We start from the raw sequence: 19,286 nt of genomic DNA on the forward strand, positions 1-19,286 counted from the left end.
GATGTTTATCCTTTTCAGCTGTTACAGACAGTTTTAAAATGAGACAGTATTTTCATCTGGACGAAGGGTATAAAATAACTCTGCTCTATACGTGGAACAGAGACCCTGAAAAGAGCTAGTTGCCAACCTGAGGAAAAAGAAGATTTATTTGCAGAATCGCCATCTCCAAATGGAGCTCTACACTAAGAAAAAACATCAAGGGGCTAAATTCCGCCTTGAAATGCCTATAGATTCACTCTTGATTACCAAAACTCCCACTGGTTTGCCATTTATAACCATAACAAAATTGATACGGGGTCCCTGGTCTTACTGCTCAAAAAAGCAATGGCCTAATACATTGAGCTAAAAAGGGAAATTCTTTTCTTTGTTAACAGTGTTTGGCATACATTAAATTATTGAGCTGTTCAGACTCTGTCCCATGGAAGGAACATCAGTTACATGCAGCTCATTGTATGAAATGTTATAGCAGTTTTCACAGTGTGATGATGAATATTTGTGCTAAACCAGCAACTGGACAATGGATTAAATAAATAACAATAGGGCATGCAGTAGCTGCACAAGCTTCCCTTCCTAAACCAGTACTGTACTGTGGTCCATCTCTACTGGCATTTTTGGAGGACAAAAGCATTCTGTGTTTTAGAAGCACATACAGTAACTGAGACCACAGTTAAGTAATTTGACAGTGACCAAACATATTTTAACGAGCCTATTTCAAGCATGTGTTACTACAGTGATTGAGTAACATCATATGAAGTGGGCCAGCTGCAGTATCTGTAAGAAACTAAATCAAGATAAAATTTACGAAAACTGCAGAATAGAAAACTCAGTAGAGGTACACCTTACTACAGCTTTTTAAAGCAAATTGAAATAAAATCACATAAAAATCAAACAAAATTTATACTAAGTTGGTACTAGAAGTCTATATAAATCACTGGCGATACATTGCCAGCAAAACATGCAGAATAAAAAGTCCAGATCTGAGACTATGTTTAATGTGAAATAGGAAGAACAGCAACAAAAGGCTGGAGAGGGTACAGGCAGCACAGATTTGTGACCAGTAGTAACAGGCTACAATTTTCAGGCTTGCTTCAAGTCAATGGAAACTTGTTTTCTAAACCAATGTGATTAGTAACCAAGAATAATGTCAGAGTTCTTTTTCCAAAATCACACCCTGTGGCAGCATAAAATGCTATCTCACCAAATAGCAAGCACAAATTAAGATTTGAAACACAGCAAAAATGAAATACAGTAGCTTTCCTCTACTGTCTCCTCTTGGTTTTTTATTTTTTCACTTTTTTATTTACATACATAAACCAAAAATTTCAATCAAATATAACTTGTCCTTTCTAGTTATAGAATAATTCCAAAGTAATTGAATAAAGGTTTTACCAAAACACTTTTGTAAATAACCCTACTCTGTTTTAGCACAAAATAAAGTTTTATTTAAAGCTTCCACAATAAACTTAATACCCTCTTTGCATTTCAGTTTTAAGAGGAACACTGCTCTATACTCAATTTCTGTGTCAGCTCTGAGTCTGTACATTTGTTATTATCTTTTTTTTCCTCTTACAATGCATATTCAGGGATGTAATTTTGTACCTCAGTGTTTTCACTCTTACAGTGGAAATTTAGGAACTGTTATTTTTTAGTGCTACTGTTAATCGCAGGTATGGGCCTAGAAAAAAATGTTATCATGAGTTTCATGAGAGCATGTGTGGGCTTGGGGTTTTTGTTTGTTTGTTTCTCGTAAATTCACTGACAATATATGCTTTTCCTTGCACATTCTCTTGCTGAAATTTACTTAAATTCAGAGGTGAATCAGTTTAGACCATTTATCTCAATGTGTGTCTCTGCCTTTAAGGAAAACAAAATTATGATTTTGAAAGTGGTACTTTCTAACATGATCATTTTGTGTCTAGTATTCTTGCAGACATTTACGTTCTTTCTGTTGTCATTTTCCACAGTCATTTGCTACTTCATGATTTTTGTGATTATTTTAAATAGCTGGAAATTATTAGAAGTATCTCGTGGCGTATAACAGAAAACCAACATAGCAGAAACCAAAGCACTAGGAGAGTGCGGAAGCAAATGACTTACACAATGACTAATATTTCTAGTTCTTAGTACGCGCTCTATTTCAGCTGCACATTCTCACATACACCAACCTTCTCCTACAACCCTCTGCTTTGTTTCCTTCCAAAATATTGCCTGGCTTCTAAGATTTGATAATTTTCCAATAACACTGAGCATGCTAGTTGCCATAGTGCACTGATACCACTTTTAGAAGAGGGGCAGAAGCAGCTTTTTCCTTCAGTTGTTCAAGCCACTGAGGCAGATCCCTCCCTTGTAGTCAAGAGCAAAAAGAAAACTGCCCAGGCTTAGTCTGACTAAAGGCAATCTCTCCCTTAGTAAAAGCTCCAAATAGTTAACACATTTTAAAGTTTTAAACATACGATGCGCTCTCTGATACTTCTTCCAAAACTACAGTAAGTACTATATGTGCAAGTGCCCATAACTTTTCATTCATTCAGTAATAATACAGGGCACATAAGTGAACCTTCTAAGTTGTTTGCACATCACCAGAGAGATACGTGCTTGGAACTTTTGGTGAAGTCTCTAGCACTCCTGAATGTAAAACTCCTTATAAGCTTTTTCTCAGTGAGCTAAATTAAGTTCCTTCTTCTTGTATTTTTTTTTTTTTAATACAATGCTTATATGGGCTTGACTAATTATCTTAAGTAAATGCTTTTTTATCTAATATTCATTGCATATTTTTAAACTAGTTTTTTTCCCCACAATATTACTATCTATAAAATCTAGTAAAATTATGTATTATCGGCATTCCATATTTTTAGGAAATAGCATTTTCTTTAGTCAGGTACTAGGCTGATGTTTGAAGACTAGTAATAAGGGAAAATGAAATAGATATTATAGAACGGAAGATTAGCAATGGGCATATAAAGAGGTCATTATGTACGAGATGTGGCTATAAATTACAGTAAATGCTGGAGAGTCTGAGACAGTGGGCATAACTAAGGAGATTCTTGAAACTAGGATTACTAGAACATTTTCATAGCCGTAGTCCAGCAATGATATTTATTATCTGTGGCAGAACCTCATATAAAAAGCTTCAGAGAAAAATAATGCATAGCTTGAACACTCCTGGGTATAAAAAGTTCACGAACTGCCTAATCCTGGGTAACATCTACTGTTCCATTCTTGTTAATCAAGTCTTGCAGTTGAAATAAACATTGCACCATGACACAGAAGAGAGAAAAAAAGAGACGGGTTAAAGGATGGCAATGGTATTTTCTTTTAATTTTTCTTTCTCATTTGTTAGCTGCCTAGAGATTGCTTAGCTTTAAGATAACATGCCATGTTAATTTAAATCTAGGCAGCAAACATCTAAAAAAGGATCCCATCTTTACAAAATCTTTTCTGAAAGAGACACCAGAGCAAAAGAAGAGCTGACGAAAGGGAGAAGACACAGAGCTAAAGGAGCACAAACAGAAGCACACGAGAGATCTTATTTGTGAAAGCGACCCCTGAAGGATCTCTTCCATTAAGACAGCTGATGTAGTAAAGTCTATTTAGCAGATCATTTGTAGCTTCTGCACTCTAAAGGCCCATGTTGGGATCTATCCATATATTGGTACTACCCGTTTTTTGGACACATTAAGATGGAAAGTATTCTATGCTCTACTTCTCTTTGAAAACCCAGGAACTCTTCTGCTTTCATGAAGGTTCAGAACAGTAGCATGAAACTCCTGAGGATGGATATTTTGGACCCATTACCCTCGTGACAACAACTTCAGAAAACATGGTGAGTCCATTTCTCTTTCTACTAGATACTGCCAGAGAATAACAGAATTGTTAACAGTTTTTGCTCACAAACGTTGGAGGAAAGATAGTTTGGAGGAAAGATAACAGGAATAGACATATTGAGGATTTTATTTTACATATTTAATAGGCTACTGAAATAGTAATTGTATGTTTTGGTACAGGTGCCTATTGGATTGTTAACTTGAAATTGTTCAGTTGACGTTACACATTGTACTCTGCAACAGCAGGTAGTCTCTCTTTCGCTCCTGTTTCATTTATGGATCTGCTTTCCCCTGCTTACCACCACCTGTGTATTCCTCAGACTTTATGTCACAAGCTTATTTCCTTCCTAATCAACTTGACCGAGATGTTATGTTTTCCTCCAATTGTTGTTTCCCAAGACATGCTAGTAATGGACCTATTTACTTTTTATCTTTCCACATCATTTTCATGCTTCAAGAATTGATTAAGATACTACAGGCTGGTAAATTGTTCCAAATACCAGCAGATAGAATGATGGGGAAAATGTTTTAAGATTTGTTGCTTGCTGCCACAAGTGACAAATACTTAAGAAGTTACTTAGGATAAGAAGTATTGTCTAGAAAATATTGCAAACTAAAATTCAACTAGGTGTGGAGATGAAGTTAAAGAATATGTTATAAATGAAACATACTTTTCCAAACATCATTTTCTGGCCACTGACCAAGGAAAGGAGCTGTGCCTTCCCAAGTGCTTTACGGTCAGTTTCCCACAGAGGTTATCAGGCTCCGATGCCGTTGGCTAATAGGTTGGAGACCACACAACAAAAATAGACTTGTGTAAAGCAAGGTATTGACTGGCTTATGTGTCTGGAAAGAGAAGAGGTAATTTTTTTTATGACCCAAAAAGCACAATTCCTCACCCTCAAGATTAAACTCTACAAAACTCAATGGACATCACATACAACATCTGAGTTAAAAGGTTTTAACTTTATTGATCTCTGCAGATTTTAAAATGTTAAAAAGATTATTTCTACAACACCCAATTTCTGAGTTATTTCTAAATGATCATATCTTTAAGGAAGAACACTTTTGTGATCCTTTGTAAGCGTGTGCGCCTTTCCTAAGGAGCCTCAAGGGTCATTTTCCTCCTTTCTTCTTGCTCTTGGTGTGTTTGCTTAATAGCACACAGTTGGATTAGAGGTAGCGTCTGCATATGGAAAACAGAGCTTATCTGCTTTTCTCTGTCTTCTGGAGACTTTAGCCAAAGACTAGCCAGTCTGCTATAACCCTGAACCGACAAGGAGGTAATTTCTGCTAAATCACCCTCTAAAGAACTATTAAAAATACAAAATCTCCTATCTGCTCAGAATAAAATTAACAGTTTTTAAAAATGAAGTTATGTTCTTTCAAAATCTACTTCCTTCTTGAAACCACCAAACTTACAGTGCACTGTGAAAAGTAAAAGAAATAAATAAATACATAGATAGATAAATAAATCACACTCCCCTAAATCCTCCCAAAAAACAAGGAGGGAGAGCAAAATGAGTCAATGTTGTATTTCTATCTGTACATCTTAGTGTTCTTTCATCAGTGTCATTTTTAATGTTGCATATAGAAACACACAAAGACACTGCTATCCTACTGCTACAAATAGCCTTAGAATAAAGTATTAGCACTTTGAAAGAAAAACCCAACCTGATACTTTTAGTTCTTTCCTGAAGTGAATGAGGTTCTCCTGTGTTTACTCCATTTCCAAATTACAGGCTCAACTGTAGAACTTCAGTTAGCACAAAATAAAATATTTCTCTTAAACGTCACTGTTCTTTGCTGGAAGAACTTAAGGCAAAACAACATCATATCTGCAGTTATACAGGTAGAAGTCCCGAAAATATCTTAAAAACTATCAGAAGCCTTATATTACTAAAAAGTCTTTTTGGTTATGCACTTTTCTCACTTTCTAGACTTTCACAATACCTGTTAAACTGCTGTGGATACGTGCAGTTTTTTACGGTTATCCGTTACCAGGTAATGATGGAAGTATGATAGTGTTCAACAGCATTAAAAAAAAACCCCAAAACTTAATCTTGTAGAGAAAATGTGCTTCGTGCTTTTTAAATGCTTCTATTTAAATGCTTCCATGTTCCAGAAAGAACTTTCAGATTCTAGACTGCCTTCCTAGGGAAGTCATTCATCCTAGGAAGTGATGTTAGATGCACCATCAAAAGTTTTTTCTATTAGCTAACCGTACTCTGCAAAAGACTCAACTCATCGTAACAGATGAAAAGTGCTTATTTAAATTAAAAATACAATAGCCAAAAAAACAGGGAAGAAGTCTTTCTAAGAGTGGGGCAGAAAGAACGTGGGGAATAGAGCCAGACAATAATCAGACAAAAATGAGACCCACACCTGAAATCATTGCAATTTGTGGAAGACAAGGGATCCTAAAAATAATCCACCCTCATCTGCAGCACTTGATACCTGATGAATCTTCATGGATAATGAATAAGCAGTAACAATGTTGCAGAGCAAAAAACATATCTATTAAATCTCAGCACAAAGGAGACTTCCTTTGAGAAGTTTAGTTGAGGGCATATGACTATAGTCCATCCCATCCTGTTCCTTATAAAAATGCAGCCTGCTCAACAGCCCTTTATATGTAAATGAGATTAAACTCAAATTTAATTTCTCATAAGGAGTTGGTAACACACAAGTTTCATTTTTCCAACTGATCTGTCCTACTTTTTTTTCTAGCAGGCTTCTTCATGGCCATAGCTCAAACCCTAACATCTCTCCCTGTGAGGAAGTGGATGATTCTACTCTTTAAGGTGAGATCCTGTTACAGATCGTTTCCTCTGCTGTAGGTACCTCCAAATAAAGCGTAAAAATGATAAAGCTGAATTAAGGGCAGAAGGATAGAAGAGTTCTCGAGGGCCTGTTAAAGGAAAATGTCATAACTTTTTATTTTTGAAACATTCACATATTTGGCCTAAGCATAGTTATTTAATAATTAGGCAACTAGCTAAACTAGTGGCACAGGCCACTAGAGAAACTAGTTACCAGGGATCTGGTGGAGAAGAAAGTCTGAAATGTTGAGTTGTCACAGATGTGAATCATTTGTGCTGATTTCAAATCCAGTTTTGTGTAACTTCTTGAGGAAGGCCAGTGTGCTCTCCAGGAAACAGTACAACAGTGTAACTAACGCAGAGAAGATAGCTCAGAAGAACTGAAGGACTGCAGGTGATACACTGCTTTGGAATGTGAATCACTGCAAATTTACTGATTAAACAGGAAGGAACTATAGAGACCTATACATATATGTACACATGTGTATATACTGCAGTAGTTTGTGGGACTGCTGGTGAACAAAGGAGCTTTGGGAAGCTCCATTCCCAGCATTGAAAAACTGCTTACCCTGGTATAAACCATTGTAGAGATCAGGGAGAACTGTGTCAACGTGTCCAGTTTGTAGAAAGGCAAAAATTGTATACGTCTTCCAAACTGTGAAAAGCCAGTCCAGTTCAGAGATGAGTTAAATAAGAATAGCCGAAGTTGGAAAGGACTTGTTTCTTCAGATAATTTGTAAAGTACCTGTAAAGACCTGATATATTTACTGAGAAAGTAAAAGCACAGAAGTAGTTTTCCTTTAAGGGGAAAGGAAAAAAAAAAAAGAATGTGAATTTTCATCAAAACCTGTTCTTCATGCTAATGACATATGTTCTTCATGACCACAGACAATGTGGTCCTTCCTTGTTGAAGAATCTTTTGCCATTAAAAAAAGTTCATGAAAACCAAGGGGTGGAATGCATTGTGTCACAAAAAAGAAAGAGCTAAGAAAGAGATGAAGCCAAAATCCAGAAGGCTGACCATACAACACTTCGTTCAATATCAAGTTTTTCAGCATGAGTACTCATTTGGCCATCCCATGCACTCCTCACTATTTGCATTCATTCATCCATAACAAAAATACGAATTTTGCAAATGCTAACAAGGTACAACGCTGACCTGCAGCTGTCGTGGCGTTTCTCTGCTTTTCTGCATGACATGGCTTTGCTAAATTAATATAAATGTTTCTGAGAGTGTTAGGGGAAAAAAGACGCTCCTTGTTTAAACAATTTCGGTGAAGGTCTAACCTTTTACATCAAACATCTGTTCATTTACTTTCTGGCAGCAGTTCACGTTTTCTGCAAAGGACACAGTTTAATGAACATATACCAGATTACTTAAATGAATGGTCTTAATGATTTTTTTCCAATAGGTTTCTCTAAAAAGTAAGCATGAAATTACTTTCTCAGTTGGGATCTTTTAACATATTTTAAGAAAAACATACATAATCACTTTCCAGCAAACACAGGCCTCAGTTGCTTTAATGCCTTTGAGTGCTAATAAAGTAAAGTACGTTTCATGGAAGTGATAAGTCAGTATGGAAAACTGACATTTTAATATATTGTTACTTCCTAGGAAAGAGATTTTTTCCTATAGGAAAGGGGAAAATACTTATCATTCTATCAGAATGGGACAACAGTTTATTTTTAAATAATGGAAAGATATGGACAGGCCTGAAACCTAGAGGCTTTCATTAAAAGGCTCCAGCAATAGACTCAATTATTAACTTATTAATACTCCTAAGAAGGAAATACATCTAAGTTCTACTAGGATAAACCGAGGCAAAAGTACTTTGGCTTCACCAGTGACTTAGCTTCAAAATTATTAAACTTAGTTCCTGACTCTGTTTACTCTTTTTTCATATTCACTTACTGCAATAGGAAGTGTTAATTCCATTCAAATAATTAGGATTTGGTATAGTTCACCATGTAGCCACCAGGAAGAAAAATATGCCAAAAGTCTACATTTGGCTTTCACTTTTGAACCAGCAGGGAGTTCTTTATGTGATTGATTTGTTTAGAAGTCACTTCATAGTCTAATATTGTTTAATTGCCCTGATTTTTCTCTACTGATTTTGTACATATACCAATAATGGCACTGCAATGGAAATGCAACCTGAATGAGAGTTTTTAGAATTTTTAATCAGTGATATTCTGCCGCCTTAGCATAAAACCTGTTTTTCCTATGGAATAATGTAAGATGGTCCCTGGCCTTCAAAGTCTGATTTGTCAAGAGATATTCCATTTAAGCAGGAAGGATTACACCAGTTGGCAGTCTTTTTCTGAGCATAAGGCTAACGAGCATGTTCATTTGTGCATAAGGTAACTGTAATATAGTTAGCTGGCACTGAGCCTTAAAAGACGTTTTGTTTAAATTTTAAAAATTCCACTGTGATTTCTATGGCTTTCTCTTGGTTTTAGATATAGCCATTACTAACTTTGTTCTAACCTCCTTTATTGCTTCTGGGTGAAAGCACTCGAAAAATGCAAGGAAAATGCATCAGCTCATTCCTCGTCCTTCACTCCTCCTGGCCCTGGAAATGTCCTATGGCTAAATAAAAGAGACTGGATCAGTTTGCTAGAACTTTTACATACCCTTGCATTATATCGTGATGTGAGTATTTTCTTGTCTCACTGATTACTTGATAGAACCATAGTAAAAATGTATCTTCTGAAGGCATAGTAAATTGCTATTGTTTTTCATGACAAGTATCTTGTCTCGTTGTGTAATACTTAACTACTAAAATACTTAACATTCATTAATATTAATAAATGCCTTTGTCACCTCTAACATCTGGGGTCCTTATCATTAACCAGATACACATCAAATGCTTAATGTGCACTTTGAAATACTTTCAGTATATTAAGTTAAAATGTGATACAAAATCCAGGCTTTATACCTGCAAAGCCTGAGATTGCTGGGGATCATATTTATCTCACATTATTTTATTTTTTTCATGCTTGTTCACTGTTGCTAGTGGATGAATCAGTAATTTCTACGTGTTTTCTGTGCCATTAGATCTTGGACATAGGTGTTGATGCCATTGTTAGCACCAGCATTGTTTTGGCTCTGACTTTTCATGTTACTGAAATAATCTACCCTTTCACAGAACTCCTATGCCTTCGGAGTTCACACTTTTTTTTTGAAACCTTGTCAGTCCTGCTTTTGGTCTGTGTTGCCGAGATTTTAAGTGAATGACCCACGTTTAAGTACCCAGACTTCTTTAGCATCAGAAGCCCTTGGTGTGAATGCCCATGTTTTTTGTAGACTCACTTTCAAATTTTTCTTTTGGAGTAAAAATAGTAATGCTTACATCTGCATCTTCTATGATGCAGATTCCATTTTTCTATGTTTCATATTGATTGCATCTTGAAAACCTCAAGATGTTTTACAATGCTGGGGAAATAAATCCTCAAAGGCAATATATATCTCGTTTCCTAAGACAGCCACCTGAACAGAATCACTGAATTCAAGCTTTTCCACTTGAATTCTGAAAAAGGACCTGTTCGTCATGCTTTTCCACCCCTTATCACTTCTCAGTTTGTAAGCATCATCTGCTTTCCATTATTTTTGCAAGATACCAATCTTAACAGTTGCAATTCCTGCCTGAGTTTCAGTGACTTGGCAAGCCACTGTAATCTGTAGAGAGTACACCTTTTTTTTCACTTCTGGCTGGCCAGAGGGAAACAAAAATTATTTTACTAGAGCTCTACTCAAATACATTTCAGATGCAGTGCTCTTGGCAAACAAATAATAAGGAAGAGGAAAGTAACACTTCCTTGACTCTTTTTCTCCCACCTCCCACTCTGTTTACTCAGCCTTTGCTTCCCTTTTGTATCAGAAGCAATATATTTTCACTTGGAGGAACACCTGTCAAAAAGATATATACTTGGAAATCATTTTTATCAAGTTCATTAGTGAAGTAGTTATGCTAAGAGTCAGATTCTCAGTTGAACATGAATTCAAAGCATTTGCAGGTGGAACAGTAGCAGATTTTGCAAAGAAACCCTAACAAAGTCATTTTTAATTGGGATAACAATTCTGAGACTGGGAATAAGGAGTTCTTTTACTTCCTCGGTAACTATTTTGAAGATGAAGGTTTGCGGTCCTGTCAAGGGAAGGATGCTGTTTAACTTATAAAAATTCTTTCTCTTCCTATCAGTATGTTAAAAAAAAGAACCAAATTGCTCCTACAAGAATGGTCATGTCTGCAATGCCAAACGTATTGCTTCATAGGGAAAAAAAAGGTTTATTCTGCTGTTATTAAAAAATTACTAAGATCAACCAAAAAGTCTCTTTACCTTAAAATGCCACTTAGCAGCAGTCTATGACTACTTTCTATGGTCTTTAAAGTGCTCAATAATCCCATAAAGTTTTAACCTTTATTTTATTGGTACCTGCTACTTTTTGTGTTATGTATCTAAAGCCAATGAAAAGATTTTTCATGAATCACATGAATTTTTATTTTACTGTTCACATAAAAAAGCTTTCTAATATCTTTTAATAGCAGGATTTTGTGTATGAATTATATCACAGTCAGCATGCATTATTCTGAACTCTAGCTTCTGGACCAGAAAACCATGTTTAAATCACTCTGGGCATTAAAATTAAATGGGTAAATGACTGATTACATGGACTGACAGTGTTATCCTGCAGCAGTTAGAAGGTGGTAGAACACAGAGAAGTGACATCAAGTTTTAGCATATCTTTGAGCAGCGGGGTAAAAATTATTTAAAGGGGATTATTTATTTATTTAAATTTGTTAACTGAACAAAAAGTGAGGAATTTTAATGTGGAAGGCATAAAATATTTCATCAGCAACCAAAACCTGCAGGGACATTTTAGTTTTCATGCAGAAGAGGGAAATCAGGGTATAAGACCTTTTAGCCACAAAAATGAATGAAGTTCCCCTCATTAAGATTGCTAATAACCTTATCAGTATCCTATACTTGTCTGAAACATTTTTTAAGCTTCAAAAAAGATTAACTTATCCCTAAATAGTTCAAAGAAATCACAGACATTTCTCAGACAAAAGTCTGAGGGCAAATAAAGGCTGCAGTTTGTCCGGGCCTGTCACATTATGCCAGTGAAAGCCAATGGGTGAAGTGACAACAGGTTTCTCAGTTGAAAGGGAGTCAATAGAGTTCTACAAATAAGAAGCAATTGCTTCTGAAAGTTTTGGAGTGTTTGCAAATAGTTTCATTTGGGAATTCTTCTCTTGGGCCATAATGTCTTGGTTTTCTCCTGCCCTAAAAAGCACCAGCCAAGCACAATTGCACACTGGCTTACCTGGCAGATCAGCACCCATGAAAATGATCCAGACCAATAACATTATAAAACTCTTGGTATTAATGTACTGATCCAAATTGTTCACAGGACATTGACAGGAGCTGTGGCTGGTGCTGCCCATCCCGGATTGTTGTGAGGCTGGGAAAACCGTCCTGCAGCCCTGCGGCCAACCCCGCTCCCTCCAGGTGTCCACCCAGCCCAGGCATTTACCTTCTTGCCACCCAGGGCCTCAAAGTGGCTCCGCAGCTCCTCCACAGTGGTGGGGAAGTGCTCGATCTGCTGAGGGCTGCTGAGGGTCTCCTCCTTGAACACATCCTCCCTCCTGCTGTCTGCTGGCACTTTCTCCACGGTGCTGCTGCGGCTGATCTTACCCAGCGCCGGGGACTGTGGGGCTGGTGAGCACTGGAGCGTCGTGCCGGGTCTTGTAGCATTGACGGACTCCCATCTCTGCTTGAGGAGCTCCACGGAGCCCTTCTGCAGGGGCAAGTCTGCCAGCTCCAGCGTGCCCTGCAGTGCAACATGTACCTGTGTCAGAGATGGGCGGCACCGTGCCGGCACAGGCCACCACAGGGCAGCTCCAGAGCCCTCGTGGGTCATGGGACAGGCCAGGGCACTGGCTGGTGGCCAGGACAGGAGCCACTTCCCAATGGAAAGTGAGATCCAGTAAGACCAGATCCAGTAAGAGTCAATGAAAAGATTCAGTGTGTTCATACAACAGAAATATGTTAATTAAAGAGTGAATTAAGGGTGGTATTCAGATATTTTTTTCTTAAGCTTGCTAGGAGAATCACTGTCTATCATGAATGGAAAAGCAGCAAGCATACAATTAGGGAGAATTTCAAACAAAGTGGGGCTAATGAATGAGTGCCTGGTAATCAGTGTGTGCTGCACTGAAAGGTGTTGTGACAGGTGACTGCTGGTTTGTTTTAGATTTGATACAGCTGTCAGTATTGTGGAGCAAGACACAGCATTTTAAAGCAGCCAGGAGACAGAAGGGCGACTGCGTTAGCTGGGAGAGTACTTGGAAGCACATCCCAGTACACTGCTCCTAATTGCACCATAACTCTTCTGGCAGGTAAATTACTAAGTGCTGATATCAAATCTTTCTGATCATTTGACTCTCTGTGTTCTCACAAAGGCTTATTACATCTTTCTTACAGTACGCTTGGGAACGAAAATTACCATTCCATCATTTTGCACCACTTGCTGAAATCTGCTACCTATTTCCTGAAATCAGCTCCTAAGAGGTTTGATTTCGAGGTTTTTCTGCCACGTAGCAAATACTCAAATGTAAGTTTTCATCTCTCATTCAAAATAAGTTTGAATAGAAAGAACATTCATTTAAAACAATAAAGAGAAATGTTAGTGAGAGCTGAGACCAAACTATCAGCTTAAATCTCCATTTGTTAACCCCTCACTTCTTTGCAAGACAATTTGTTATATGTTTAACTGGCCTTTAACATGCTTATATTTGGTTGAGCTTAAACCGGCATTGTTGGCAGTTGGGTTTGGGGAGGTTTTTGATTCAAATCTTAACCAGAATTAGTGTGATCTGTAATATTTTGTGTGGAAAAAAAAAACATAGGAGAAGCACAAGGTATTTGATGTATTATAAGAATATTTTTAAGAGGAAATCCGAGGTCTAGCTTCCTTGAGCAAAGCAGGAAGGAGTTTCTTGGCTCACAGTGTTCACCATCTTTCTAGCCAGAAGTTGGCGCAAGATATGTCTCTCCATTAGCTTTTTGGCAGTGCCAGGTTGTGACTGTGGTTAATGTCCTGCCAGATCGCCTTGACTGATGCAAGTTGTCTCCACTGCTCTTCCCTTCCTGCAAGCAAAAGAGTAACACCCCTGTTCCCTACCACCCATGCTGGCTGTTCTCAGCTGTCTAGTTCCATCAAAGGTGCTAAATGGGTCTGACTTTTAACCCCAAATGAAGAACAGCTGTTAAATTTACCAGTTGCAAGAATGTTCAGCCTAACTCACAGCTGTATGTTAGGCATACTCCTGATTTAGACTGCACCTAAGGATTGACTTCAGACTGTGAAGCAGGCTTTTCCTAAATCAGGTGAGTGTGCTTATGTGATATCTGCATTCTCCTATGTTTTGTTTCATTGCTAGTGAGTAACTTTGTTGGTGTTATTGTTTTTTAGGGTAGGTGTTATGCTGTCCTTCAAAAATAGTCTGGAGTTCACCTCCTTTTCCCTGGGAGCTCTCAATTTAACTCAGATTTAACTAAGAATGGAAGCTTCTGTTACCCTTTTCTAGTTTAGGACCTATGGCTGCTAGATGACTGATAAAACAGACATATTTGCTCTGTTTGCATGTGTGAATTGACTTGTATGAGGTGAAATTGTGTGAAGATTCAGTGTTCCATAAAGTTGGTGATTTGCTGCACTTCTCTTCCCCCCACTCCCAAAGAGAGATTTAATTGTAACATCTGCTTTTGTGTCAAGACTAAATTGGTATGTAAGCCTATACCTGACACAGAGCTGCTTCCTAAAGGTATATTTTAATGAAAGTCTCTCTCTGAAACTTAGGGGTGTGGGTGGGGGAACCAAACCAAAACAGAATCTGGTGTGTCCTAATGGTCATTTGAGGTTTTCACATTTTGTTACTGCTGTCTCCAAGACAGGTCTCTGATCTTCTGTATTTCCTTCCCTGCTTGTTCACAGTAGTTTAAATCACTGCAGAATACTAATGGGAATTTATTTACAAGTAAAATATTTTATGAGAACTGTATATCTAAATACGTCAGCTATGTTGACTGTTTCCTGAGCTTTGTCGAGCCTTAAGCTTTATGAAAATGTAGGAGGAAAACAGAGGAAATAAGAAAAGCACAGATTTGAACTTTGACCTAAATTACTACTACCATTGCCTTCTGGCTCTGCTGACTGTAAGTTTTAACTTTTACTGGTGACTTGTAAAATTATCTTATTCAAATGAGGAGGAGAACAGATAATATTGCCTTTATCAAGTATCTTTTTTCTTTTTTCCCTTTTGTGTCTGCTGTTTTTAGCTCTGAGCTTTCTGGCTATGTTTGTTCTCTGGCCTGTTCACTTCTCCCCCAGACTTATCCTGATTTATTCCTTCATAGTGACAATAAGTTTATTACACTGTCCAGTTTGCTGACCTTGCAGGCAAATTCACATCTGTGGGTCTGTGAGTGTTCTCTTCCCAAGAGCTGCAGAATAGGAGCCCACCTATGTATGGGGCTTGTGCTTAGGTAGAACTTACTTAGTCTGTTTACATTCATGTTTTCAGTCCCATTGCACCAAACTGCTGGTCATAACAGTCAAGTAACAGATTATAAAAATTACAACATATTAAAAAAAAAAAAGAATAACGAGATAGGATAAAGGTTTCAGTCAGGTTAGAACTCTGCAGGGAGTATTGCCCTCTCATTTTCATTGGTTTGAGAGGCTCAAATGTGCTTCTGTGGCCAGAAGTGGTGTGTTGGAGAGAGGAAGGCTGCAGTACCAAACAAATTAAGTTAGCTAGTAAGCAGACATTCTAGCAAAAATTGATGGTGGAATTTTTGTGAAGGAGCTAACCAAAATGCTCTATGTCCTTCAAAAGTAGTTGTTTGTGAACGCTACCTATAAAACTGTTGCATGAATGTGTTTTATGAGGCCAGTGATAGTGCAGCATTCAAACACTGCAATCAAACTGTACCTTTTGCTTTTTTTGTGGTTTGTTTGTTTGTGGTTTTTGTTTTGGTTTTTCATCTGGGATCTTCTGGATATCTCTCCCACCAATTTTATAACATGCCTACAGTAATTCTTCATTGCATGTAATAAATCTGATAAATGTATACTTTTCCTGGGCAAAAAGCTTTTGGAAGGCCTGTAGATTTTGTAGACTTTTGAATTATTATCCAGTAAATTTCAGGGTGGTTTTTTTTTTAAACCTGAAGTTGTTGATAAATCTGTCTTCACAGTAGGACCATTGAAATGGTATTTTTCTTCTTGGGTTGTAAATTAGGTAAAACCTCATCTACTGTTCACAGACTTCTTATTCAGTTGGTAGGTGTATATATTCATACAAGTAATTAGAAGAACTGTTGAGAAAAACAGTATCAGTTCTAGTCTGTATTCCTTTGCCAAAATGGCTACCTGCATTTTCATCATATTCTTGCTATGTTAATGTTTCTTACATGTAAATTTTTTCATTTGTGCACTATCAAACAAGTAAATAGAAATTGTAAAAGTAGTAAACTGATACAGTTTATTTGTAGAACTATTTGTGAATACTGTCAGTATGTTCATTTAGCTATATCCCCATGGGATTATATAATCATGCATATTGTACTGGCAAGTCCTGTCCTGACAGTAGAGAACAACCTGTTGTCAAACAGCTGCCATTTGCCATTGTATATTGAGCTGGGGAAAGAAAGAAAACAAACCCAAAACAATATATGTAACACTAAACCAACAAAAACCAACACCAAACCAAAAATCTTTTGAGGACAAGATTTGAGAAGTCCTTTTCATAATCTCTCATAGTACTTCCTCCAGCTCTTGGCTCTGACAGGCTCAGGCAGTCTGTTCCCTACCAGTCACCCCTGCTTTGATCCCACCTGGGTGCCTGGTTCCAGTTAATCTGTACTGTCAGGAATCCCTAGCATGAGGATCCATAGGCCATCTTGGCATAAATTATGAGAGAAGGAGCAATGCATTGCAAATGAAGACTGTGTCTCATTCAACCCAGTGCATTTTCCAAACCGCTGAAGAACAGCCCCCAGGATCAAGAGGAGGCTACAGAACTGACCCCTTAGCTTATGGCAATTCTGGGAAGGGAGGCAGGGATATGAAAGAGAGGACCAGTAGCTGCCTAGATTCTCATCTAAAACTGGTCGCTAATAGAATAAAATACTACAGTTGGAAGGGATCTATAACAATCTTCTAGTCCAACTGGAATATTCACTGGCCACTTTACTAAATAATCTCTTCTCCCCTAAGGACTCTTTAAATATGCACATGATAGCTAAGCGCACACTGCTGACACTGTTGCTTGAAAAGCTTGCTGTTTCTTCTGCAGGTAAGCAGAGCCTCAAGTATCTATAACATTGCTTCATTTACATTTCAGACACTTCTTAACAAAAGCAGCTCAGACAAGACAAGAACTTAAAATGTTATTGATTACTACAAAGTGTAAAGAACTTTCAAATGCCTAGTAATATTTTGAGGAAATATACTAATTTAGGTTGTCATTTAACATGTCAACCTTTATCCTGATACAAATATGCATATCTAAATAATAAAACTTTCAAAAATCATTCAACTCTAAATTATGGCAGACCCCTACTCCAGCAAATATAGCAAGGTTACAGTATTTTGAGGCAAATCACACTAAAACAGTCAACCTTCTGCATGTATTACCAGCAAAATCAACACATTGTCATAGCTAATAAGAAAGAACTAGAAAGTGCATTATTCCTATTCATGTGACTTGAAGAAAGACATGCTTATATTTTTTCTTTTTTATCCCTTCATTCTCATTAATTACACGAGCAGTATCGGGCCCCACACTAGACAGCCTATTTAAAAGAAAAAAAAAAGCAATGAATTTTACTGAGCTTATCTTACCACTGTGTTCTTCTCAGTCAAGTTTTCCAGTTGTGACTCTGCTGCACTCATTGTGTGCCTGTTTAAAGGAAGACAAATTTAAACGTTCTCTAATTCATCAGTCTCATTTGACTAACGAATGTGAAGCTTGATAGACACACGTCTGATAGTAGTTACAAGACACCAAATCTCTTACGTGCTTGCCTTGCCAATATATTATTTAGTGCGGCATGGAGGTAAAGTATGCTCTCGGCTATACCTCTGGCTGTGCTGCATGTGCTCACCTTACACTGCTTAGCAGTGGCAAAGGCTGGAGGCAACAGCTATTGTTTCAGTGCTGTTTGGCAGGAAACACAGCACCTTCCAGTAAAAAATAGGTGGTTCTTAAGTACTTAGGAAAGGTTTGGAGGAAAAGTACGACTGGTAAGTTACAAGTCAAATGGATAAGAAAGTACTATGTACATTCAGTATCATTCAGACCACGTAACGATACCATGTAAAGATACCACATTCCAATACAACTGTTTTTCTAAATAGTAAACATAATTGCTTTTAAAAGGTTTCCTTGTAGACCAAAAGCACATGTTAAAAATCATACAGGAAAATAAGATAGAAGGATTTCAAATGATCTTGCTCTCCCCTTTGTTCTGTTTTTATCTGCTATGTTACAGGGCTGTTACTTTTTCTTTTTTCTCCTCCCACTCCCTGCCCCAAATCTGTAATCCAATTGTTTACATTAACCCCTAGAAGCTTTTGAACTTTCTAGCTATTTTTCTTGCTAAGGGAATGACCATAGCATGGGTGGTAGCATTCCAATCTTACTGCTTATTGGCTAAAACAAATTAATTCAAAGAGGAAATATGTATCGAGTGAATAATTTTGCATCTTAAAATTTGTTAAGTGCAGGTGACTTGGCAATTGAGGAAGATACTCATGCTCAGTTTAAAAAAACCTCAAATGTTAGAATCTGATGCGTGAACCAAGTATCTTACCATGGCAATGCTGATATGTCTTTACCTTTTGATAGAGAATGGTAATTGTATGACAAATTCTGAGAAGCATCACTTTCTACTAATAGCCATGTGTGCATTTCCATCCCTTGTTATGTGTTTGTGGAAATTCAGACACAAATACTTACAGGCATATAGCTTGCACTTTAAAAGGAAAATTGGATGGTTATGACACACCAGCATTTGTATTACAAACCATAATTAAATTAAAATGTACTTCTAGTATTTAGTTCTTGAAAATGGCTTTAAGCAACACTCAGCACTTCTGGCACCAGATACACGACCAGCAAGAGCAAATGTTTACAAACTCCTTGTGGCCCAGTTAAGAGTTGCAAAATAATGTTACTTGGCAGGGACCTCTGTAGGTCCTCTAGTCCTACTTCGGGTTTTTTTGTGCTCATATGCAGCTGTGCCCACTGTGTGTGTCTTTTCATTATCTTTGAGAGAGTCCTCAGTCCACATCTGTCACTATTGATCGGTAGGTGAAGACCATGGTGCAGAGCTGCTGACCTGCCTGACCCCAGCGGGCAAGCACAGCTGCATTCCAACCTGGGGGGCATATGCAAAACACCACAACCAGCCTGGCCTCCCACAACTCCTTTTCCAAAGAAACCCGCCAGGAGAAACAGGGACAGAACCTGTTCTGTAGCCTCTCCCCAAATGACTTGGTGTCCCTATGGACATGTTTTTGGGTGGACTATAAAAAATACCCAAACACAGGCAGCACCTGGTTTTC

This window comes from Nesoenas mayeri, assembly GCF_963082525.1.
Source record: "Nesoenas mayeri genome assembly, chromosome: 6".
NCBI classification, from domain to species: Eukaryota; Metazoa; Chordata; class Aves; order Columbiformes; family Columbidae; genus Nesoenas; species Nesoenas mayeri.